The sequence below is a fragment of the Oreochromis niloticus genome, linkage group LG22, assembly GCF_001858045.2.
Source record: "Oreochromis niloticus isolate F11D_XX linkage group LG22, O_niloticus_UMD_NMBU, whole genome shotgun sequence".
In the NCBI taxonomy this organism is placed as follows: Eukaryota; Metazoa; Chordata; class Actinopteri; order Cichliformes; family Cichlidae; genus Oreochromis; species Oreochromis niloticus.
The window spans coordinates 36684997-36712126 of record NC_031985.2 but is presented as its reverse complement, the minus strand read 5'-3'; positions in this window follow the sequence as shown (position 1 = coordinate 36712126).

The window sequence follows — 27130 nt, the reverse complement described above, 5'->3', positions numbered from 1 at the left end:
GACTGAGCAGTCAGCCGACACTGCAAAACTAGGCTGACCAACCTGCGCACTGCCTGGATTGATTACAAGACTATGTAATGGTCTATGTGGGCATTGAGGCCTATGACTCAATGCCCCACACCTGGATCCTGGAAAGCCTAGACCTATTCAAGAGCAACAGGACCCTATGAGCTTTCATCAGGAACTTAGTGGGGATGTGGTGTACAAAACTGGAGGCCAACTTCAAGCCCATAGCCCAAGTCACGATCAAGTGCGCGATCTACCAAGGAGATGCTCTGTGCCCACTGTTTTTCTGCATGGGCCTGAACCCCCTCACTGAGATCATTGACAAGACTGGCTACAGATACCGACTATGGAGTGGAGCAGTTGTCAGCCACCTCCTGTACATGGATGTCATCAAGATGTATGCCAAGAGTAAACAAGACATCGATTCACTGATCCACACCACCAAGATGTACAACAATGACATCGGAATGCCGTTCGGACATGCAGAAGTGTAGCTGGATGGTAAGGAAAAGAGGGAAGGTAGTCAGAACTGAGGGGATTGAACTACTGGAAGGCAACATTGCAGACATTGAGGTCAGCTACAAGTACCTGGGTATCCCACAAGTAAATGGGAACCATGAAGAGGCCGCTAGGAAAGCTGCAACCACCAAGTACCTGCACAGGATCAGGCAAGTCCTGAGGAGTAAGTTGAATTGTAAGAAGATCCGGTCTATCAACACCCATGCCCTGCCCGTGATCAGGTACCCTGCTGGGATAATAAGCTGGCTAAAGGAGGAGATAGAAGCCACTGACATCAAGACAAGGAAGCTCCTGACCATGCATGGGGGGTTTCAACCGAAGTCCAGCACCCTGAGACTGTATGCTAAGTGGAAGGAAATGGGCCTGGGACTAGGAGTGTTGGGAAGGTTACTTTTAAAATGTATTCCACTACAGATTACAGAATACATGCCCCAAAATGTATTTTGTAATGTATTCTGTTACATTACTCAATGAGAGTAATGTATTCTGAATAATTTGGATTACTTAATATATTGTCATGCTTTTTACAACTACATGAATGTACTATTCCTATGTGATTTATTACTATTACAGAAGGCTACTCGCCATACCAACACCAAGTAGATTTTTAAATCTTAATATAAAATGAGTATCATTAAGATCGACATTATGTAAGGCTGCACTTTTTGCAGCGATCTCGTATAGAAAACCATTCAGCGTGTATATAAAATGGGTCCACAGCTCTTAACCGTAGTAAAGAGACCTATGGCTAATACGCCAGGTTCAATGTAGAGCTCGTAACCAAGATCTAGCTTAACTATCTGAGTCAACTTTGGTAGAGACAGAGAGAGGAGTTGAAAGGCTGCTCCAACAGAACTTATTGCTTTGAAGGAAAAGACAAACACAGTGTAAGTCAAGCACTCTGCACTGGCACAGTTATAGATCCAAAGGGTAGATTTCTAATAATTCACTTACCTATATGTAACAAAAAGTTATGCATTGTCAGTGTATTTGGCCTTTTGTAATGCATTCTCTGAACACCTAGATTGCTCACTTGTTCTGAGTGCTATGACCCAGGTCATGATTTTGTGTGTTGTTGTTGCTCATCACACCAGAGAGTGGCGTTGTTTGTTTTCTGTGTTGTTGGTGTTGTGTAAGTTTCCAGGTGGAGGCTGAACATTGGTGGAAGACCGATTAAGGCTATAAATTGGGACCCTTCCAGACCCACACCCCCCGACTACTTCCTGCTTCCAACGAGCTGTGCGTTTAGCCCTCTGTGTGAACGTGTTTCTGGGATAAGTAGAGCTTGGCTGCAATGTAAATAATGTAAAAAGAGGTTTGTTTGTTTTTTTAAATCTGGTAGTTGTAGGGGTGGGAAGCAATTTTCCTTTAGAACCTTTTTCTCCTGTTTTGGTTAGGGAGACAGGTAAGAGGCCTGTATTTTTCTTTTGGGTTTCTCATTATAGTTTAGCCAGTTCTGTTTTTGTTTGTTGTTTTGGCTATGCCCACCCTTACGCTCGCTTCCTTTTTGGAGTTTAATAAAATGGTTGATGTAAAGCTGGTAGCGTTGGTTCTTTTCCTTGGGAGCAGGGAGTGTGGGCATTCTTTCCTTTTTTTGTTTTTTTTCTTGTGTTGTGCTCCGGCTTCCCCTAGGCTAAGGTGTAACATTAGGAGTGACCTCAACTTTGGACTACATAAAGAAATGGACAGGCTGAGTACAGCTGGAACTTAACCTGGGTGTCTATTGTCTTGAATGAATGTTGGGTTGGGTGTAATTTTTCCTCTGTGGTGGGGTCAGGTGGGCTGCCTTGGGCTCCATGGGGCTCCTTAATCCTGCAGCCATGGACCCCATGCTGGATGGGGCTGGCCCCCCCTGCTGTTCTTGGATTTCGGGGAACAGGCGTCCTTATTGGGGTCAGCAGGGAGCTGACTCCAAGAGGCGGTAGCATGTCCCTCCCAGTCCTTTCCTCCCTATTCCTAACTGCTTCCTTCCTCAAACTCCATCACACTATACATGCAGGGCTTTGGGGTGTTGTCATTGAAGTGCAGTGGAGGTCATCTTATTCTGTGCCTTTGTGGCAACCTGTGTCCCATATTTGTTCCACCCCTTAGACACTCCCATTACCTACATGCTCATGGCACGTACATATAGGACCTTGGAGGTAGGCACACTGAATGCATCCAGAGAGGGGGTCTGCTCATTCAGCCTCATGCCTGGTGCTGGTGCCACTTTTCAATTTTAAATTGCATGTAGACATTAAGGGTTCTGGGAAGGGGCCAGCTGTTGTCTGGCAGAGGGTTGTCTGTGTCATGGTCCCTGTGTCTGTCAGGCCGGCCCCGCAATGCTACATGTGTTTTTGTTCACTCTTTCTCTTTCTCTCACCTCTCTGCCTGGGCTCACTCTGGGCTCCCGCCCTTGGCTCACACACCTGTTGCCCATTATGTGTTTGCCATTTAAGGCCGGGACGCAGACAGTCTCATCGCTGGATGATTGTGCAAGCCACGTTAGTGAGCCTCTAGCCTCAGTAAAGTTTTCGTGTGTAAACTTGTGATTCACCTTAACCGATCTTTCTTGTGAATAGTTTTCCCGGACCCGTAACCTACCCGCTGTGTGGACGTGTGTGGAGAAGAGAGCATGTGTGAGAGAGCTTCCCCTTCCCGGATTTTCCCCCGTGGACCCTAGGAACCCCGAAATTCCCTCACTGTATATATTTTGCACCTGGTGATTGTTTAAATAAAACTCTGTTTTTGGAACTGAACTCTGCTCTGTGCTTGAGTCCCCGCCATGTGACAGTCTGTGTTAGGTTTTTGTATTGTGATTGTCATTTATGCTTAGAATATACCCATATATGCTTAGAGTTTTATAATCAGTTGTAGAGTGGTAGAGGTTTTGATCCTTAATAGTCTGCAAACTTTGTGTGCATTCCAGAGCACTCTTGCATTCTTGGAGCATGGGAGAGGTCGTACCTTGTCTTATTGTTTTATGGTAGGATAAACGTGTTTTAGTCTAAGTGCCTTTTGTTTAGATGGACGGCTTTGGGGAGTCTTCCTGGGGTCTAATTTTGACCCCAGACACACAGGCACACAGACACACACACACACACACACACACACACACACAAGGTATTCTTTGTTCACATGCATACCTATGTAAGATGTCATATGTTAATGAACTGTTAAGGTTCAAATGTTGAGAGAGGAATCCATAAATAACCACAGATCCGGTCCGGTGTGCAATTAGACGGCATTTTAATGAACACATGTGTGAGTCCAACAACCCAATCAGTATTGAACTGCTTTACCATATTCAGACAACGGTTTTATAGGGTTAAGATAATACAGCCCCCTTTTCTGTTGCTAGGCAGATTTAAACAAAGCATACGTCACTCCAAAACCACAATGACTCTTAACATAGTCTAAAACAAACATCTTCTTCGGGTCAACGGCAGGTGCTTCCTCTCAGCTGTCTTCGCTGTCGCTTATCTTCTGGGACATCTGGTCCACGTTCTGCACAAAATGTCACTCATGCAGGCACAACTTTGCAGTCATAAACTCTTACCTACTAAATGAGTCTGTGTGTGTGTGCACGTGCGGGGGCGCGTGCATGCTGTGTACTGCGTACGTGTCGTGACCTCTCTTACTATATGTGTCTGTATGTGTGTCTCGCCCTTGAATGCTCTCACATCTCACCCGTTACACTTCTGACCTTTCACCAGAACAGAGGCTCATCCTTACCTATAATAACCTAACTGGAACTATATATGTAATCTACTGAATAAATGTTTTAATCAAAAGCCTCTACTAAAAGTTTCATCTCCTACTCACAGTACTTGCAGTCAGAGTCTGCTTTCAGTTTCACTTCTGCAAAAGCATGCCCTGCAGACGTGTTTCCTGTCAGCCTGCAACTCCGCCTGTCACCCACTGAAGACTATGTGTAAGAATATAAAAACATTCAAAAGCCTTTAAAATTATAAATTCAACTCCACAGTTTGAAGTGGTTATACTGAACCTGTAATAAAGACTAATATGATACCAATATATTTGAACATCTGAATGCATCTGAATGCAACATCACTCTCAATCATGAAATGGTAATGATGATTATACTAATAGCAGCAAATAATAGCAGGAAAATATTTCTACTCCTCTCAGAACCTATGCATATTCATGTAACCACAATAAAAGAGCAGTGTTACGGGAGAGCGGACGAGAGCAACTGGGGTCAAGTGAAGGAACGGCGTTTGTTCAGTTCTCTCCCGTGCACGTGAAACATAAAGAACTTTGCCTACTTCGTGTCTTGCTTGCTGTGTAATTACATTGTCTTCAACGTTCCAGCGAATAGGTTCAAGCTACAAACCTATCAGTCTGTGCATGTGACTGGACAGAGTGAGGCACGGGGTCTTTTCACACCCCCGCTCTCTGTTTGCTGTCTGGGGTTGGAGGCCAGGAGGAGCCCCCTGCTGCTGTTTTTTTTCTCCTCTCAGCGGGCGTTGAAGCAGATCCTCAGTGTTTTTTCTCTATCTCCCTTTGTCTTTCCATTCCTCCTCTTCTTCTCCTCTATTTTTCTCTCCCTCTTCTTATGTTAAGTTTCTACCCAACTTCACTTTCTTTTTTCTTTTTTTTCTTTTCTGTCCTCCGGTTTTGTCTGTTGGTTTGTAGTAACCCAAAATAAAAATTCCTAATAAGGTTCTAATAAAACACGACTATCAAGTGGACCATTATAACGAATGCTGTAATGCTCTACTAATGAAATGAAATCTTTTGGGGTGCTTTTGGCCTTCAGACAACATTTCTGCTATACTGCTGGACAGGACAGAAAAAACAATTTGTAGCAAAATTCTGAAGTGTACTGGGTTAAGAGACGAGCTGCCAGCACCATGCCTTGCGGTGCTGCTGACCAGAGTGTCAGAATTGATATTCTTCAGCCTGACATACTATGGTCACTCTATGAAGTAGCTGCCAATCCAGGTCACCAGGCAGGGGTCCACTCTCATCTTTGCCATTTTTTTCTGGAGCATAAGAGGCTGGATGGTATTAAAAAGCACTAAAGAAGTCCAGGAAGAGAATCTTGAATGAGCTGCTTCCTTTATTAAGGTGAGAATCAACCCAGTGAAGCAGATGGAGAATTTGTTTTCATGCATGTTCAATCATCTAGGTACACACACACACACGTGTATGTGTGTTATGTGTGTATGTGTGTGTGTGTGTGTGTGTGTGTGTGTGCATGAACAATATTGATTAATCAGAATAATACCAGAGGATGGATCTTTAGTGAAATATAAATGATCTCTTATACACCCATTACACCAAGAAAGGTGTAATGAGTAGAACACCACCAGCCGTGGTGTTCTACAAGGAAGTCAGGTATGAGAGTGAAGTGTGAGGATAGTGCAGGATATGTAAGAACACAACACAGTGGTGAGTGAGGTGTGCAGTGGGAATGCAAGATAGGTTTAAGGTAGGGATGAGATTGCATTAGGGATCAACTGAGCCCCTTTTTGTTTGTAGTGATCGAAAGGCTAACAAGCAGTAGTCTCCATGGTAGTGGCGTTCCATCAGGACAAGCTACTTGCCTTGGTAAATCTAAAAATAGACATCAATTAAAACATACACAAGTGAAGATAAATCTCTTCTGTCATTCCAGACGGTGCTTTATCAAAACACCTCTTGCTTTTTTGCATCCATCTTTGACATTACTCTAGTGGTGGGCGGATCGATCCAAATATCGATTGTATCAATACCAAGTTGGCATCTGTATCAGATTGATACTAGCCTGGTGAAATCAATTCTTTACTTTAAGTTCCGCTCTTGTCTGCAATGCTCTGCTTTCAGCAAAGACGAAACAGCCAGGTCGCTATGGCGTTATTTTTGTGCCACTATTCTGAACGCATGTAAAAAAAAAATTGAGCGCACGTAAAAAACATTTGCAGGTGCAAGTGTCGCATTTTGAGGAAAAATGTATTTTGAGCGAAGAAAAGCTAAATTTGAGTCAACAAAATTCATTGCTGCGTGCAAAAAATGTATTTCAGTGTTTGCTATTATCCATACAGACACACAACAGTAGCCCCTCTCGCTCAGTTTTTGCATTTGCGCTCACTCGCGCTCTCAACATTTCTGCCCGTGCGCGCTCAACTCTTTCTGTACACCGTTATATTTGTGCCACAAAACCAGCCAATCACAGACTTGGATGCAAAAAAATCTGATTGGCTGTTTTGGTCTCCAATCAGATCAAATGACGAAATGCAATATCCCAGAATCCATTTCGTCCAAAACTCAAATGAGGCAGTATCGGAGGAACACAGAGTGGCGGAGTTTGAAATATTACTCTTTCTGGGTCACAAAATAAAGTTTTAAGATATTTTCATGCGAGAATGTTGCTGTGTAAACTTCAAATGTCTGCTCGATTTATCAAGTCATCACATATTTGCATAAGTGCTCTAACGTTCTCAGAGATGCCTGTTACCCACCAGCTGACCGCATAGCTGGACTGGCCATTGGGCATACCGGGCATTTGCCCGGTGAGCCAATAATGATTTTTCATTTTTATGTTTGTTTGTTTGTTTTTGTAACGGTATAAACAATGAAAGGTGGTGGATTAGCCAATTGGTCATGATCAGCTCTGGGCTGGACCAATTACAATACATCCGTATTGAGGGGAAAAGGAACGCGATTCGTCCCGTACTTCAGCTAGAATGAAAAAGACACAAAGCTGGAGTTATTCTGTCTTTACGCTGTCAGCTGCCTCTTCTCTCATTCTCTCCCCTCCCTCTGCTGTTGCTACTTCAATCATGAAACTGATCAATGATTAGCTGATCGTCTCTCATTTGTTTATCGCCCACTTTGCGCCAGAAAGAGGAAATCAGCGGATGTTCCGCTAAACAACAGCAACACGTTTAAGCTTGATCAGCTGTTGTTAGAATTTATTTAATATTAATTTCTAGTATCAGCTGTTTGCTGGAGTGTACATCAGTGTTGTTACAGTAAAACATATTGTTTTACTGTAAATAGTTACAAGTTTTTAAATAATATACATACAACTAGAGATTGGATGTTTTTGTTCTTTTTTGTACTAAAATGTTATGTTACATGTTAAGTATAATAAGCCATATAATAAACATTTGACATAATGTATATTTTTAATTAAGTAATTGTTTTTTCACATAGTTTTGATTTTTTTTTTTTTTTTTGTTGTAATAAATGAATTTAAGAAACAAAACACCTGAAGAACAACTTGGGAGCACAAAGAACCAGCTTTCTTAAAAAAGTCGAAATTCCCATCACTGCCTGACAGGCTACCATCACTGAAAACACTGTGAATTACACCACATTTTAAGAGAAATTCTTCATGACCTGTATTCTGGTCTACAAATGTAGAGAACGCAGTTATATTCACTATGTGTCCCTAAATGGTACAGAAGTTAAAATCAATTTTTCTGACAACCATTGTTATTGGCTGAATAACCAAATTACTACTACTATTACTACTACTAATAATAATGTTTTGCTGTTAATGAGCTGGATTTCCCGTCTCCTTTTTTATTTCTGAAGTCAACGTCTTTTTAAATGTGTGCAGGCATATATACGATCCTTCCATGTTCCATGGATTAGTACTGTTCGTGGCTTTGTATAATCCAACCTTTGGACAATCATTTCTGGACTTGACAAATCCATTGTGCTTTCTTGGTTGTTTGCACAGAGCAGGAAACAATGACAAGATTACAGTTTATATTAAAACAGTCAACATTTGAACTCGGATGTAATCCCATGATTCATCAATCCTCTCTGAGAGCTTACATTGATCTTAAGGATAAAATACTATTTTCCCTGAAGTAAGCAAAGCAATAAAACATTAAAATAAGTTTGTGTTTTGTAGCTTGGGTCTCGAGAAAGCTGTATTTTAATCCCACAGAGCTCTTCATTATTTTGTTATTGTAGGTTCATTGTAGCTAAAGCTTTCCGAGAAAAAAATGGAGAAAAGTCCTTGGTTTATTTTTGCTGAGCTTAATTATATTTCTAAATGCTTCAGTAAGGTTTTCAAGAGCTGCTATCTGTAATGAGTAATATTTCATATTTATGAAGCATCTGCATAATAAAGATAAGGTATTCAACTAACTCAGTCATAAAAACTCCATGTTATTATATATTAATCATACCACATATTGCTTTGATTTCTAACTACTTAATTACAAACACATTGCTTTACTAAGGCACTGTGAGGTGGGCATGTGTTGTCTTTTGGAAGACTATAAAATGTTTATCAAAGGACTTCACGCAGAAATATAAGCATGTTGGAGCTTAGTGAAGACCACCCAGTTCTAGTCACAACACCCTCCTCTTCACAGCCATGGAATATCACAGTATAGTTTTTGCTTTTATTACTCATTTCAAACGTGAAAGTAACAGTAGTTGCTTATGACAGTCTATTTGTTATGCAAGCCTGGTTATGCAAGCCTTCCTTTCAGAGCTACAATATAATCATGTCTAAATCCAGTGATTATCAGTTTGCCTGAAATACCTTTTTCTGTCCTTTGTCATATCAACTCCATTTTCTTCTATCATATTAATAACAATATGCTGAAAGGTTAAGAGTTATCTGCTGTGTGAGAAAACTACTACAGGTTTTAGAAAATCAACTGTGTCTGAGCACTCAAAGCACTTTACCCAACTTGCCTCATTCACCCATTCATACAAGCACTTTTTTCTGTGCCATTCTATTCACACATGTTCATATTCTGATGGATACGCCACAGAGCCTGTATGCAGACTGAAGCCTGGAATAGACAGGAATGTTCAGGATGTTGTTTCTATCGCTGTGCCATTGAGAGCATCCTCACTGGATGCATCACCACCTGGTATGGCAACAGCACCGCTTACAACCGCAAAGCTCTCCAGAGAGTAGTGCGGTGTGCTGAACGGATAATTGGAGGTGAGCTTCCCTCCCTCCAGGACATCTACAGGAAGCGGTGCCTGAGGAAAGTGGGGAGGATCATCAAGGACTCCAGTCACCCCAGCCATAAACTCTTCAGACTACTTCCATCAGGAAGGAGGTTCTGCAGCATCCGGTCCCGTACCAGCAGACTGAGAGACAGCTTTTTCCACCAGGCCATCAGACTGCTGAACATGTCATAGACACCTCACCTTCACTACTGGAACTTCAACATTATGCACTCCATACTGTACATAAATACCACTGTTTTGCACATACCAACCTCTGTATATTTTACATATCTTATTTTATTGTTTACTTATTTCATTTGTAAAACATGTATATACACACTATATACACACTCACACACACACACGTAGAAAAACATATTTAGTACACACGTTCAGTAATGTATATACCTTATACATTGTACATATATTTATTACTTTTTAGATTAGCCATTTTTATATTTCGCTTGTTTTTTGAACAACTCTGTTGCTTGTGAAGCCCGCACACAAGAATTTCACTCACATGTACTGTACCAGTGTACCTGCACATGTGACGTGACAATAAAAGTGATTTGATTTGATTTGATTTGAAGTCCCTCTGAACCAGGCTAGAAGCAGCAGGACGTCATGGCGGGGAACGCCATGACATCCGTGTGTTTGTGGAGTGGACCCAAAAGCCAAAAAACAATATGTCAGGGGGCCAACCCGGAGGTTGACAGCACATGAGTCCATAATTAAACAGTACGGGAGGCCGACTGTGGGGCCTGCAGCGGTAAAGGAGCAGATGGGTAGGCCAACCGCGAGGCAAGCAGCAGCAGCGGAGCAGATCAGGAGGCCAACCATGGGGCCAGTTTCAGTGACGGAGCAGATCAGGAGGCAGACTGCCAGAGGGCAAAGCAGGCGTGGGTGACGAGCCTCGGGCAGCTTGGCTGGTGGCCAGCCCCATGAGCTGGCCGGAGGCTTGGCAGGTGGTAGACGGCCGGTGGCGATGAGGGGTGGGAGTGAAGACCCTCGGGTGGCTTGGGGGGCATTCGACGGTGGAGTAAACATGTACAAAGACCCTTGGGCTGATTGGGAGGTGCCAGGCGTGCTGGACATGGCTTGGTGGGAGCTGGGTGCACTGGACATGGCCTGGTAGATGGCTGTGGATGGGCAGGCCGTGCAGGACATTGACGGGTGGAGCGTGCAGGATGTGGACAGGCAAGACCAGGCGAGGCGTTGACCTCTGGCTGAGACGTGGCAGGATCAGATGGCTGTATGGAAATGATAACCAGCTGTGTGGGTGGCGGCGTGGATGCCGCAGATGGTTGAGCAGGTGGCGGCATGACAGGATTCTGGATGGACTCTTTTCCCAGCAAAAAACATGAAGTTGCTGGCTGAATTCCCCTGAACTCCCAGCTGGCACTGGAAGCTGCTGCATAAAGTTCCCTGCAACCCCAGTGGGAACTGAAATGAACTCCACTGGGTGTCCAGAGCAAACTGAGTCTCAGCTCAGCCGGCTCAACCTGGCCCCGGCCTCATTCCCACAGTGGCTCAGCATAACTTTACAGCTAGCATGTCCAGTGTGCACTGTCTCTAAGTACCCGGAAGTGGGTGACATGGGAGCCAGTTCACTTAATTCAGCTGGCTCTACATCTTCAGAGCCAGAAACACAGTCTGTGTCACTTATAACTTCCATAGCACAGATAGAAATTGTTTCCTCTGTACTTAAATAGGACCCGGACAGGCTCTTTGTCTCTGTAAGAGCTAACTCAGTCACACAAGAAACATTTTCAACTAAATTGGGTAGGAAAACATTGGTTGCAAGTTCACAAGTTTCAGATCCTGTAAAGAATGGTGCATGGCGGGTTTAGAAGCATTCGCTCTGTCAAGCAAAGGAAGGGTGTTCTTTTCAGAGTCTAAGTTCTCATAACCCCAATTCATATTCACACTTGTAACAACAAAGCTGAGTTCATAAACAATATTTTCAGTCTCTAAAAAAGCATAGTCCCTCACATCACAACCACCTGTTGTGCAGTGTGTCTGCGACACGGATGCCGCTTCTTCCTGGAGGAGGATGTGAGGAGACCTGATGCCACAGGGGTCAAGGGTGACATGGCAGTGAACTCCTCGTCTTCTGCCAACATCCTTGTACGATTATTGTACGATTATTGTACGATCTACTGTACAATATGAAGCGCCTTGAGGCGACAGTTGTTGTGATTTGGCACTATATAAATAAAATTGAATTGAATTGAATTGAATTGAATCCTTGCCACAATCGAGGCAGGCGATGGGAGGTCTGACTGAGTTGGTGAGGGCGGGCGGCTGGTCCGCTGTGGCCTGGCGGCTGCAGGCTGGGGCAAAGCCCTGGGGGCCAACTCTAATCTCCTCGGGGCCGCACAGCTGTGGTGGAGAATGCCGAGTGGAGGAAGTCTAAGGAGCTTGGAAAGAAAAGCGTCTGGACTTCTTTAAATTGCTTGAAGACGTTTCACCTCTCATCCGAGAAGCTTCTTCAGTTCTAGGGTCAAATGGTGGAGAGTCGCAGATTTAAACCCTGTGGGAGTGTCCCCCCAAGAGGGACAAAAGGACCCCCTAATGATCCTCTAACTAATCAGATGAGCCAAGGTGTGAAAACTGTGTAGGTCACAATTGGCCAAGGTTTCGGGTGAGCTCATTGTGAAACCTAACCCCACCCTATCATGTGATTTCCTGAGGTCAGATGGCCTAGGATGTGAGTGGGCATAAAGGCGTCTGGGAAGGGATCTGAAAACTGGATTATTGCCATCTACAATCCAGTTATATCCAGTTATCCAGTTAAGTCCAGATGCTTTTCTTTCCAAGCTCCTTAGACTACGATGACCTGGATGACTGAGAACCTTCACAGACATACCGAGTGGAGGAAGCGTCCGTGACAGGATGGCAGAAAACTAAGGCATGTAGGGCCAGAGAGGGGCCACCAGGGCCAGCCTTACCTACAAAGTTAGGCCCAGACTTTGTGTTGACTCCCTAAAAGCAAAAACGTCAACCTCCACCCTCCTGAAGCTATATCTAGTTGACCACCTGCAGGTGGAGTCTACAGTCCCCTGGGCTTGTGCCCTCCCCTCGACAAAATGCCCGCTGCCATGTTCAGTGGCTCTGGCAGATGAACTGCTCTCAGAGACCGGAACAGGGAGCGAGCCCACTGCCACAGACTGGTAGCTATTCTGTAGAGGAGGGTGAGCCTAGGCTGCAGGATCCTAGGCAGAGCACCATATGTGCAACCCACAAGACCATGACACAAAGCACCAGGAGCTAGTGCCACTGCAGCTTTTTTGGTTCGGATCGGGGGTAACAGAAATCCCGTGAGGCTGCCAAGACAGGCTTCTCACTACAAAGTTAAAGAGATAGACACTGCTACCACACACTAAACCACACACTATACCACACACCCTTACATATGGAATATGACACGAAGTGTCGCGAAGGAAGTGGAGTCTCAATATCATAGAGGACTAAATGTGATCACATGGCTAACTTTGTCTACAGGAATAGACTTTGGTGCATGTTTCTTGGGAGTGGGATGTTCACATGACTGAGTCAAGCATTTGTGCTGTGTTTCTATGTCATTGCACTGTTCAAAATTTCTTGTGGACTTATTTAATATAATCGGAAGTCTACAAGATTTAGGATTATATTGAAACTGCAAGCAGAAATGCTGAAGACTAATTCTAAGACTGTTTGCTCTCCAACAATCCCAGCAACTGCCAAAGGTTATCATTGGATTGATTGCTGCGAAGCAAACAACCAAATCTCCTTTCAGCCTACATCACTTTCCACTTTGCTTTCATGTACCTGCATTCATTTAAAACTATTAAACTGTATTATTTAAAAAAAATGTTTTAATGTTTTTGTTCAGTCCCAGTTTACATTTTAGGCTTTTTAAAACTCATTTCAGAGATTATACTGGCTGGATCAGCTGTCATAGTGGGAGAGATCAAAAGATTTATCTGAAAATGTTATCTTTCAGCTGGTGCTGAGCCCAGAATTTTCACTCTGCAGGTTCCATTGGCCAGAGTTCCTTTTAACTGAAACACAGAGAGGTTGAATCTAGAGCAAAGGTTTTTTATCCTAAAAAGTAGAAGAGACCCTATTCGTTAAAATTGCTCTTCTTACCACATTATGATACAAGGAACATAAAAGTCACACTGTTGTATAGAACAAGTACTTCAGACTCTTATGGTTCAAAAATTATTTTGATAGCAGTTACAGTCTTGACTTTAGAAGTCAAATTTAACAGGAATTTACTGCAGAGTGACAGAGAGAAGGAGATGCTATCAACTGTCACCAGTGGGCAGTTATTTTCAGTTTATCGATTTAAGCTTATTGGAATGATATATATTTCTAATTGGCAGATTTTGCATATTTCTTTTCAGCATATAGGTCCTCAAGACACAGATCATTTGCAGTGCTGAATCTCTCTCTTCCTCACTAACTTGCTCAAGCACTCACACACAAACACAACCTTGCTCTCTTATGGCAGAGAATTTGGCAGAGAGCATGTGAATTTATTTTCTTTCAAACTTCTCTTCCTTTTCCTACTATATTAATAAGGGATGGGAATTGATACGAATTCAGCAATTCTGATTCCATTAATAATATCACTTATTGATTTGATTCCTTATGAATTCTCATTGGCTCCAACTTGAGAGTCATCACCATCTCTAAGCAGCATATCAAAGACATTACATTCATGCAAATTTATTACATGCTCCATATTCAAATTTTTATGCACTTTGGAGGTGTTTCTCCTCTTTGTTGTGATCAGTGTTGGGGTCATTACTCAAAAAAGTAATTACACATATTACACTGACCACTTTTCTTAAAAGTAATGCAGTACGTTACTTAATTACACCCAGTAGAAAGACATTTGTTTTACTACTCATTACGTTTCATATTACTCTGTAAAATGATCTGAAGCACACTGTCTCATAATTACCATCCATCCATCCATCTTCATCCGCTTTATCCGAGGCCGGGTCGCGGGGGCAGCAGCCTAAGCAGAGAAGCCCAGACCTCCCTCTCCCCAGCCACCTCCTCCAGCTTATCCGGGGGAACACCAAGGCGTTCCCAGGCCAGCCGAGAGATATAATCTCTCCAGCATGTCCTGGGTCTGCCCCGGGGCCTCCTCCCGGACATGCCCGGAACACCTCACCCAGGAGGCGCCCAGGAGGCATCCTTGTCAGATGCCCGAACCACCTCAACTGGCTCCTTTCGATGTGGAGGAGCCGCGGCTCTACTCTGAGCCCCTCCCGGATGGCCGAACTTCTCACCCTATCTCTAAGGGAGAGGCCAGCCACCCTTCGGTGGAAGCTCATTTCTGCCGCTTGTATCCGCGATCTCGTTCTTTCGGTCACTACCCACATTTCGTGGCCATAGGTGAGGGTAGGGACGTAGATCGACCGGTAAATTGAGAGCTTCGCTTTTACACTCAGCTCCCTCTTCACCACGACAGACCGGTGCAGCGTCCGCATCACTGCAGCCGCAGCACCAATCCGTCTGTCGATCTCCGGCTCCCTTCTCCCATCACTCGTGAACAAGACCCCGAGATACTTGAACTCCTCCACTTGGGGCAGGAACTCATCCCCGACCCGGAGTGGGCACTCCACCCTTTTCCGGCTGAGAACCATGGCCTCAGATTTGGAGGTGCTGATCCTCATTCCCACTGCTTCACACTCGGCTGCGAACCGTTCCAGTGCGAGCTGGAGGCCTTCACCTGATGAAGCCAACAGAACCACATCATCCGCAAAACGCAGAGATGAGATTCTGAGGCCACCGAAGCGAAAGCCCTCCGCCACTTGGCCGCGCCTAGAAATCCTGTCCATAAAAATTATGAACAGAACCGGTGACAAAGGGCAGCCCTGGTGGAGCCCATCACCCACCGGGAACGAGTCCGACTTATTGCCGGCAATGTGAACCAAACTCTTACAACGGTTGTATAGGGATCGAATGGCCCGTAGCAATGGGCCAGACACCCCATACTCCCGCAACACCTCCCACAGGACACCCCGAGGGACACGGTCGAATGCCTTCTCCAAGTCCACAAAACACATGTAGACTGGTTGGGCAAACTCCCATGCACCCTCAAGTATCCTTGAGAGGATAAAGAGCTGGTCCAGTGTTCCGCGACCAGGACGAAAACCGCATTGTTCCTCCTGTATCCGAGGTTCGACTAGCGGACGAACTCTCCTTTCCAGCACCCTGGCATAGACTTTCCCAGGGAGGCTGAGGAGTGTGATCCCCCTGTAGTTGGAACACACCCTCCGGTCTCCCTTCTTAAAGATGGGGACCACCACCCCGGTCTCCACGCAACATTGTAGAGGCGTGTCAACCAGGACAGCCCTACAACGTCCAGAGCCTTCAGGAACTCGGGGCGGACCTCATCAACACCAGGGGCTCTGCCACCAAGGAGTTGTTTAACTGCCTCAGTGACCTCGCCCCCGGAAATTGGTGGGTCATTCCCCTCATCCCCAGACTCTGCTTCCTCCTCAGAAGACGTGTCAGTGGGATTAAGGAGGTCCTCGAAGTATTCCTTCCACCGCCTGACAATTTTCTCAGTCGACATCAGCAGCGCTCCGCCAGCACTATACACAGTGCAGGTAGAGCACCGCTTTCCCCTCCTGAGACGCCTGATGGTTTGCCAGAATCTCTTCGAGGCAGTCCGAAAGTCTTTTTCCATGGCCTCTCCGAACTCCTCCCACACCCGAGGTTTTGCTTCAGCCACTGCCCGAGCCACATTCCGCTTGGCCTGTCGATACCTGTCGGCTGCCCCCGGAGTCCCACAGGCTAACCAAGCCCGATAGGACTCCTTCTTCAGCCTGGTGGCTCCCTTCACCTCTGGTGTCCACCATTTGGTTCGGGGATTACCACCACGGCAGGCACCAACCACCTTGCGGCCGCAGCTCAGTGCAGCAGCTTCGGCGATGGAGACGCTGAACATGGTCCATTCGGACTCAATGTCCCCAGTCTCCCTCGGAATGCTGTTGAAGCTCTGCCGGAGGTGTGCGTTGAAGATCTCGCAGACTGGGGCCTCTGCTAGACGTTCCCAGCACACCCTCACTACGCGTTTAGGTGCACCGGGTCTGTCCAGCAGGTCTGACATAATTACCAATTAACAATATAAACTTACAGGTTCAGGCCCACACACCAACACATATCACACATAGGGAATGACCAGCAGAGAAAATGCAGGGGGTGACACACGGGAGACCGGCCGCAGAATATAAAGCACCTTGAGGCGACTATTGTTGTGATTTGGCGCTATATAAATAAAATTGAATTGAATTGAATAGAAGTAACACACACAATCCGACGAGGAACAGAGGTGAACACATACTATTGCTTTGTCCAAATTCAGGGGTAGCATGCTTGGAAGGACCCGACCTACCATGTAAGGCAGGTCCTTTGAAGGCAGGGTAGGCCAGAAATGAGCTGCTGTGAAAATTGGACATCTTTCTAGCCTTCATTCAAATCCACCCTTACTTACGCATTTTTCCAGTCGCTAGCGCCACAGCATGAGAACTTTAAAATGGACCCAGAAATGTCGCTACGTTTTTTTTGTACATTTTCATATCTTGAGAAGCTAGAAAAACTTTATCATTGTAGCCAGCATGTTTTGTACATTAGGCTCATCAGAGACAATCATATGCAGTTAAAATAATTTTATTTAATCTACATGCATTTAGTAATCCAGTTTCATGGACAATTTCAGTGACTGAATAAAATATGTAAACCAAATCTCTTTGAAAATTATCGAAGAACATTTTATATTTATATTTATTTTCTATTATTCATTTGATCCTGTAACTTGTTTGTGTGCATAGATGGGCTGTAAAAATATCACAAAACTGAAAACAGGCTTATTTTTGAGTTCACAAAAAAGCTTAGTTACACAGATGAAGTGTATAACATTTAAGTCTTTTCACAGTGTATTAGTATATTTTAATTAAGCTTAATAATCAAAATAAGCCTTTGATCTCTTCAAATAAATACAATTATACCTTTAAAATAAAACTGATTATGTTGTTCTCCACCTTTTCCTTAACCAGACCAGACTCTTGTACTGCAGGATTAACCTGTGTCCTAGTCCTGGACCGTTTTTTTAACCAGGAGGATCCCAGGCCTGATTTCTGTTGATGTATTAGAAATATTTTTGTTTTATTCTTATTTACTTATTCTCATTAAAAAAATATATATTTAAAACTGTTCAATGTTAGCGTTATGTTCATACATGATAAAAAATACCTGTAAATTAAATAAATTCAGTTAAAATTACAGTTTGTTTTAATCAATTTATTCATAACATGAAACTTCTAAACTAATGCAACACATATAACAATGTAACAAATATATTCAAATAAATACATTTCTTAATGCATAACTCATTTTGGGACTAATCTTTTAAGAACTGAAAATAGTCTGTCCATCCTCTCCCTGCTCTCTTGCGCTCTCCTTACTGCCTCATGTCCTCTCTGATGAGGTCTAGCAGCTCATCATCCCTGTCTCTTTTCCTCTTTCTCCCCATTGTGGGTGGCTGACTCACTTCCACATCGCTTTTGTTTTCGTCACCCACTGCTGCGCTTGGCCCTGGAGTGTCCTCAGGGAGAGAGGAAATTAGGACAGGAGGCCTAATGGAAGGCCTCGGTCCTATCACCTCATCCATGAGGGCTAACCAGGGCCAAGTAGCAGCAGTGGGCTTCCCACTGACTCCCTCTCCTGACCCTGGATACTTGCAATTCTAAAAGCAGAGGAAATCAAAAATGTCAGTAGACAAATAAAACAAAGCAACAACTCTTATTAATTGTACATTTATTAGTTTGTGTTCTTAAGAATTATCTTCTTGATAACACACATACTTTGTATTTTTTTAAGTCATCCAATTTCTTTCTTACAGAGCCCCGCAAGGGACATGGGAGAAAAAAAAATTAAGATTAACTTTTGTGAGCGCTCGCAAAACTTTTGCGAGTGCTTGCAATGTCGTTGTTGCAATGTCGTTGTTTTCGCAGATGGACATGGTAGCCAGCTCTGCATCCCCGCTTTTGTTTCCTCTTCTTGTGCTGTCTGCATTGTTTGCTGTTCTCGAGAACAACCCACAGAGCACCCGGCGCTCTCGTAATCTTGGGTGGGATACTGTGGGTACAATCCAAAGTGAAGTCCAGGTTCAGACTGAGGCCAGTACCTATCATTTCCTGATGACTGAAAGTGATTAGTGTGTTGCAGGAACACAACACAAAAAAGGGATAAAAAACACAAAAAGGTACAGCAGTTGGGAGCACTGTCCCACTGCATATGTCTGTATGTCACACCATCTTGGGCAGGCTTTTAAAGCAGTTATGATACTTAATATTTAAGTATTAGGCATATTAGAGATTTTTACCTTTCCACAGAGTGCTTGTTCTATGTCCAGCCATGGGCTGTCTAGCGAGTTTGATTTGATCCATTTAGAAACATATAGCAATCTTTTGAATAGGACATAGTAATAAAGAGTTGACAGTCCCAAACCACCATTGTGTTTTGGTTTTTGTAGTTTTCAAACTTAGTGGTCATGGTTTTTTTTTTTTTTTGGTTTTTTTTAAATGTGAGTTTTTCTGAGTCTAGAGGTAACCAGGCAGTAGAAGGTTATTAGTGATCAGTGAGAACAAGTAGTTTATTTTAGGGAGAACCATCATTTTAAATGTGGCGACCCTTCCCACGAGTGATATAGGTAAGGTTTTTCAATGTGTGGGATCGTCTTCTGCCATTTTTAAAGTAATATGGTTCAATTGTACCAAGTCTGAGAGCCTGTAAAAAATGTATACCTAAATATCTAATGTTACCTAACTGTAGTGGATTGGTAGAAGTGTTCTGAAATTTACATTTCAAAGGCAGAACTGCTGATTTACTCCAACTAATGGAGTAGGCTGACTAGACGAGAACTTATCTTCAGAGGTGAAGTTTGTGAGTGTTAGGTTTATATTGTTGGATTGTCATTTATGCTTAGAAACATATAATCATATATGCTTAGAGGTTTATAATCAATTGCATAATGATAGAGGTCTGATCCTTAGTAGTCTGCAAAGACTCTGTGTGCCTTCCAGAGTGGTCTGGCATGCACACACATCCTAAGGTCATCAGAGAGGTCGTACGTTCTCTTTCTGATTTATGGTATAGGAGGATACCTACTCTGTATCTGTTTAAGTATAAGAGCCCTTTGTTTAGGTGGACCGCTGGACTCCTGGCACCAGCTTTTTAGGGAGGTGTTCACAGGACCATATCTTGACACACACACACACACACGCATACATACACACAGACGGTACTCTTTGCTCACATGTATGCTTGTGTAAGACATCATATGTTAATGAGACTATGCATATTCATGTAACCACAATAAAGAGCAGTGCTACGGGGGAGCTAACTGAGAGTGACTGGGGTTCGAGCGGAAGGAACGGCGCTCGTCACAGTTCTCTCCCTCGTGCACAAGCAACACAAAGAGCTCTGGTGACTTGCGTCTTGCTTTTGCCATTGTAGTAGAATTGTCTTGGCGTTCCAGCAATAGGTTTATGCTAGATGAACCTATCAGTGAGTTCCCAAGAAAAAGTAGTATATCGTCAGCACATAGGATAATCATACAGTCTGAATTTTCCATATCTTATGGTCTTTCAGTTTGAATTCCTTTAATGTCTGCATTTCTTGGATTTCTGCTGCTAGAGCTTCAGTAAAAGTGACAAATAGCAAGGGGGAAAGTGGTCAGTCCTGTCTGGTGCCCCTCCGTAGATTGAAGCTTTGGGAAGTAAGATCATTTTATAAAGAATAAAACTAATCCAAATTTGTGCTAATAAAATGTCCAGTTTACCCGGTCAAATGCCTTGTCTGCATCTAAAGAGACAAATGTGGTTTCTAATATGTTGATGAAGCAATAATCTATTACATTAATTAGTTTGTGTGTTTTATTGGCTGAGTATGTGCCCTTAATACAGCTGTTTGGTCACTGTAATTACATGTGTTTCTTGTATCCACACTATAGAGATAGCTTTCCAGTCAATTTGATTCATGCATGTGGGTTTCCCTCGGCCAAGGAACATTTGCTTGCCCCAACATATAAGACAATACTTAATTGCCTTTGGTATACATGAATGAAGATGTACGTAAGACTGTGACTGTGTGTATACATGAGTGTGAGGTTATGTGTACGTGGAGGTGTGTGTCTGTGTATGTGAGTACATAGGTAAGGGTATGTCTTTGTGTCTGTTCTTCTGTGTGAGTGCGCTTGTACTCATGTCTGCTTCTGTCAATGTATCTATTAATAGATACATTGACAGAAGCAGACATGTATCTTTGTAGGTTTTCATTATGAACACCTATGAGTGATTTTTTTAACCTTCTGGCAAGGGTTTTGCTAGTATTTGCCAGTATTTTAAGGTCTACATTTATGAGTGAGATTGGGTGGTAACTGGATGGGAATGTAAGATCATTGCCAGGTATAAGAAGTTGCTAATAATGGCAGACTTCATGTCTGGAGATAGTGTGTGATTGTTCTGAATTTGATGTTTGGCTTGTTACCATTCTGAAAAAACTTGGTGCCAGTGTAGGCCAAAATTCTTTGTAGAACTGCTGAAAACCATCTGAACCTAAGGCTTTATTGTTTTTGAGATGATATTGTGCAATTCAGACATTGAAATAAGTGACTACATGTTACAAAAGCCATTAATTCATTGTCTATATCTGGTGTCATTACATTCGCCATTCTAACAGTTTGTACAGAGCTCAAAAAGAAGTCATTTTCATTTTCTGCTCTTCATGGAATACATTACAGTAGGACTCGGAGCTCGCTCAACTGATTTCTCTTGCAGACTTTAAAAGATGTGTAAATGATTTTGTGAAATTATTACTGGGAGCATGTTTTTGTTTTTAATATCACTGTCTAAACATTAGACAATTAAACTGTTTTATTGTTTCTGACAAGGTGACCTAAGAAGAGGCAGGACTCAAACACAGGGCTCCAAGTGATGACAATGCATTTTTTTTACAGTGAATATCAAAGACAATTCAGAAAGGTCAACACAGTTGTGTCAGGTCTCTTTGTCTGATGTGAAGTGGTGAGCTGGTTCTGGTTACAATTTCTGAGTGGACTATTATCTGTTTGAACATTGTGGAAGCCCAGTCTTCACACAATCTCGGGCACAAGGACAGGCAGGTAAGAATTACTTGTCAAACAGTGAAAAAAGGAGCCGGACTTCACAACCTGTTATTAATGCAACAATCCAGTGAAGATTGATCCTCTGTTACTTCTTTTTGAAGCCACCCAAACAAGATCATCAGGAGCAGGTGCATGATTGTTGCCAGGCGTGTTAGCCAGAATGCAGGAAACCACTCCGGGTTCGACAATTCAGATTTGATTTGATACTCTCACTCACACACACGCACACACCAAAACCCCAAAATGGCAGGTCGCACAGCAAAAACTGAGGGACCATGACAGTTTCTTTTAATTGTTTTATACACTGTTAAAAAAAAATCCTAAAAAAACAGTAATATTCTGGCAGCTGGGGCGCCAAAATAATAACAGAAAATAACAGAAAATAACTTTCTCATAAAAATACGGTTATTTTCAGTAATAACAATACAGTTTGTTGCCCTAATTTTACATGGGATTTTGCCTTTTTCAAGTGCTTTTAAACATTAAATTAGGAACATTTTAATGTGATTAAACAATGAAATTACCTATAAACAAGGTCAATGAATGCGGCAATATGAATAATAATACTTAAATGTACAGAAATATACAGTTAACAGTTGGTTTAGATAATAATAATGGATTGCATTTATATAGCGCTTTTCGAGACCCTTAAAGCGCTTTACAATTGTACTATTCATTTACTCTCACATTCACACACTGGTGGAGGCAAGCTACAGTAGTAGCCACAGCTGCCCTGGGGCAGACTGACAGAAGCGAGGCTGCCATATCGCGCCACAGGCCCCTCTGGCCATCACCAGTAGGTGGTAGGTGAAGTGTCTTGCCCAAGGACACAACGACCGAGACTGTCCGAGGCGGGGCTCGGACCGGCAACCTTCTGATTACAAGACGAACTGCCAACTCTTGAGCCACGATCACCCTAAATATTTGATGTAAAAAAAGTTTATAAGAATCATTTTATATATTTTTCCATAGTATTACATTTGAATTTAACAGTTCAATCTTTCAAATAACGGACAAATATTTATGAAATTATGATACATTTGTGAATGTATTTTAACAATCTAAATATGCATATGTACAGACAAATATATTTTAAAAACAAGAAAATTATGTTTTATTACATCTACAGTGATTTTATGTTATTTTACATTTGAAATGTGAAATCACAGTCTATTTATGTAAATTTAATGATATTCTAGAAAAACAGTACAAAACTGTTAAATACACAGTACAATACTTTTATATTACAATTTTTTTCTACAGTGTAGTCTATATTTTCTGTGGAGAAATAAACCAATTCTTATAGGCACTGTGGTTTAATGGATAAATTCTAAATTGCTGCTTGATCCTAATATAACCATGAAGGACAGCTAACTTGTCTTCTTACTTCTCAAAATTACTGCATGCAAGAATAATTTAGATTTGCCAAATACAAACAAATACGAATACATTAAGTGTGCCGTTATGGGTGCATGTCTGATGCAGGGGCGTTAACACCTTTCTTATATCACCACTCTGAAGACCGATGAGCGTTGTCAACAGGTTTACTGACATTCAAAAGGGTAAAACTAAAAACAGTCATAATATACATATGTGCAGCATAATATGCATTTATATACCACCCTGCTACTACATAGCATATGTCATATGTCTAATTATGTAAACTTGTACTATTGATGCTATCCCAGACGACCTCCAAAATCGTGGGTAACTAGCTTAACAAAAGGACTAGCTTTACAGCGAAATACTGCATTAGCGGGCAACATACTGCACAAAAACAAAGTTGCAACTTATACTTTAAGTACATACCGGCGATACAACCATAAACAGAAGATGTGGACAGTATTTTCTCCAACAGGACACCATAAACTGTGTGCCGATATGTTTCCCTTCTTTTTGCTCACTTGCTTGCGTGATTGAGCGGACTTCCTGTTCAATAAAGTTTTTTCAAAATAAAGCCGTTTCTAAAGTGCATTACTTGGAGCAACCACAGGGGTGCTGTAAACACATAATGAATAACAACTGACTGAGAATGATATTTTAGTGATACAACATTTTACAACTTTTAGTGATAACAGAACATTAAGAAAAAATATATTATTGATCATTTTGAGAATAAAGTCAAAATTTCGAGATTAAAGTCTTAATTCTATTTCGAGGAAAACGTTGAAATACTGTTTGGAAAAAAAAGACTGTGCCTTCTCTGAAGATTCTCCAAATAACCAACAAGTGAGTTCAGCACACAGACGATAGCCAGACCCAGACCAACAATGTTTGCAAATAGTGACAAGTTAATCTTTTAGATCACGGAATTTTTTTCCCCAGTTTGCTTTTGTCAAAGTAGAAGTTATGGATTTAATTAACTAAATTTTAATTAACTGGTAGTCAGTAGTTTGTATGGCCCCCATGTGCTTGTATGGATGCCTGACAACATTGTGACATGCTCGTATTGAGATGTCATATGGTGTACTGGGGGATATCCTCACAGATCTGGACCAGGACCTGACTGAGCTCCTAGAAAATCTAAATTATAACCTACTGGTTTTGGATGGACGAAAACATAATGTGTTTTATTGGATTTAGGACAGGTGAAGATGGAGGCCAGCCAATGGTATTAATTTGTTCATCCTTCAGGGACTTCCTGCATACTGTCACCACATGAGGCCAGGCATTGTTGTCCACCAGGAGGAACCCAGGAACCATTAACACAACTTAGTGTCTGACAGTGGGTCCAACGAATTCATCCTACCGAATGGGAGTCGGGTTAGTGGTGGGTCAGTTATGGTCTATCCATGCACAGACCTCTACAAGCTAGGGAATGGTATCTTATTTCATGCTGAATGATGTTACAGGCACTGTAATGGCTTCTCCAGAAACTTTCATGTCTGTCATATGTGCTTTGGATAAACCTGAAAACATCTGTGAATAGCACAAGAAGCCAGTGGATGTAATTTTGTAGGGCACCATGAGTGCTCATTCTGTTCCTCTTTGCAAAAAGGAGAACATACTGGTCTTGCTAATGGGTTAATGCCCTGTCTAACTCTTCTAGAGTTACTGCTTGTGTCCTGCAATGGCTCTCCTCTATCCTAGAGGAGTTAGATTTCTTGTGCAAATTCTGTAGGGTCCAAATTATCAGCCTCCACCTGAAAAGCCATTCCTATTTTGGGGATCACCTCATTGTTCCCCTTGTAGTGCACCCATTGTCAATTTCTTTTAACACCAAGAAGCTGATACTGATTACCAACCCCATCTACTACTTAATCGGCCAGCTCAGTATCCCAAAAGTTTAATTGACTTGATGCTATACTGTGATTAAAAAGTGTTTTATTTTTCAACAGTGTATGTTCAGTTCTCCCACCTTTAGTGTGTTTTGAAGTTTTAGTTTATTGGTGAATAATATTTTAGGCTATTATATGGTTACAGTTACCAAAATTATTTGTACATATTGAATAGCACTGAATCTAACAGATGTACTGTAATATTCTGTAGCCTTAGCATTAAAGCAAAAGATATTTTTATATGTAACTATTTAAATAATACACAATGAGCTGTAGGAAGCTGTTATTAAACTGGCACAATTAAATTAATTGTCTTTAACATAGTAGCACTGGCGTTGGTAGCAAAACTTAGAGGTGCACAGCCAGCTGAAAAAACACCAAAGAGCAGCTCATGTTAGTACATTTCGCATCACTTTTGGTGAAAACAGTGAGTACACTCAGATTTTTCCTCCTGGGTCTCTACTCTTTGCTGTGGTCAGTTTTTTGTTTTCTTCTTCCAGAGGTCCCCCAAGTTTTTCCACCTCTTTGTACATTCCCTCAAGACAACTGAAATAGTTTTTGCAGTCTCCTCCCAGGAATTTGCCAAAATCTATTTCCCCTTACACTAAGGCTATGATTATTGTTCTTTTTATTGAACTGAGGGCTGTTATTCTCTCACTAATTAAAAAAATGCAACAAAAATGCATTGGAGGAATTGACAATACTGAACCGGCCAAGCACAATGGTTGCAGGCTGCGCTGATGAAATGTGTAATTACATTTTCAGAGAAGTGCACATCAGGTTACAGGATAGGTTTCAGAGGCGGTTGTGGTTACAATGTGCCTACAGCATAGATTTAACTCTGAAGCACAGAATGAAAAACAGAAAAATGATGTCCACGCTACCTAGTATCTCCTTGGTGTGATCGCACACAGAGAAATAGAGAGAGAACAATGAGAAAATTACGCCAATGCTACCTTATCCCTTTGTTACAAAAAGAAGCAAAGTAACGTTACTGTCATGATCCGGGGTGTGTGGCTGGAATGTTCCATCAGGCTCCTGAGTATACCTGGTATCCGCCCCTGCGCAGGGGCACCTCCTCCTTTAGTTCCTCACACCTGGAGCTGATTTGCAGGCAATAAAGCCAGTGTGATTTAAACCTCACGCTCATGTTCATTCACCGCCAGTTCGTCATCAACCCATGTTGGTACCCGGCTCTCATGTTTCAACCTCTCTTTGTGATTTATCTTGTTAGCATTACTTTCTTGTGCTACAGTTCCTGGACTTACTTTGTCTCTGGCAAGGTGAGTCCCAGTAGACCTTAAAATACTGGCTTACGCTCCTCTATTGGACCCAGGATACCAAACCACCATTTTGGAAATCACTCTGTGCCTCACCTGCCTGCCCCCCCTGCTACCACTCTCCATCAGGAACTTCTGGATCTCAGGTCAGCCTTTCCACACCGCTCAGCTCACCCTGGATTCATGTCACCCTCCTCTCATCGCTCTTTTTCTCCTTCTGCAAGTAAGGATAGCTACATAATATACTTACCAACTTCAGAGCTCCACTCCACTACTTCGCTTACTCCATTGTCCTCTCTTCTCAGTGTAACTGCTAACTGCCCTGTTCCAGGCTACATCTCAGGCCCCATTTCCCCTCTCTAGATCCACGTTCCCCTCGCCACGTTACCCACGTTAATTCAATTCAATTCAATTCAATTCAATTTTATTTATATAGCGCCAAATCACAACAAATGTCGCCTCAAGGCGCTTTATATTGTACAATAGATCGCACAATAATAAATACAGAGAAAAACCCAACAATCATATGACCCCCTATGAGCAAGCACTTTGGCGACAGTGGGAAGGAAAAACTCCCTTTTAACAGGAAGAAACCTCCGGCAGAACCAGGCTCAGGGAGGGGCGGCCATCTGCTGCGACCGGTTGGGGTGAAAGAAGGAAAACAGGATAAAGACATGCTGTGGAAGAGAGACAGAGGTTAATAACAGATATGATTCGATGCAGAGAGGTCTATTAACACATAGTGAGTGAGAAAGGTGACTGGAAAGGAAAAACTCAATGCATCATGGGAATCCCCGGCAGCCTAAGTCTATTGCAGCATAACTAAGGGAGGATTCAGGGTCACCTGGTCCAGCCCTAACTATATGCTTTAGCAAAAAGGAAAGTTTTAAGCCTAATCTTGAAAGTAGAGATAGTGTCTGTCTCCCGAATCCAAACTG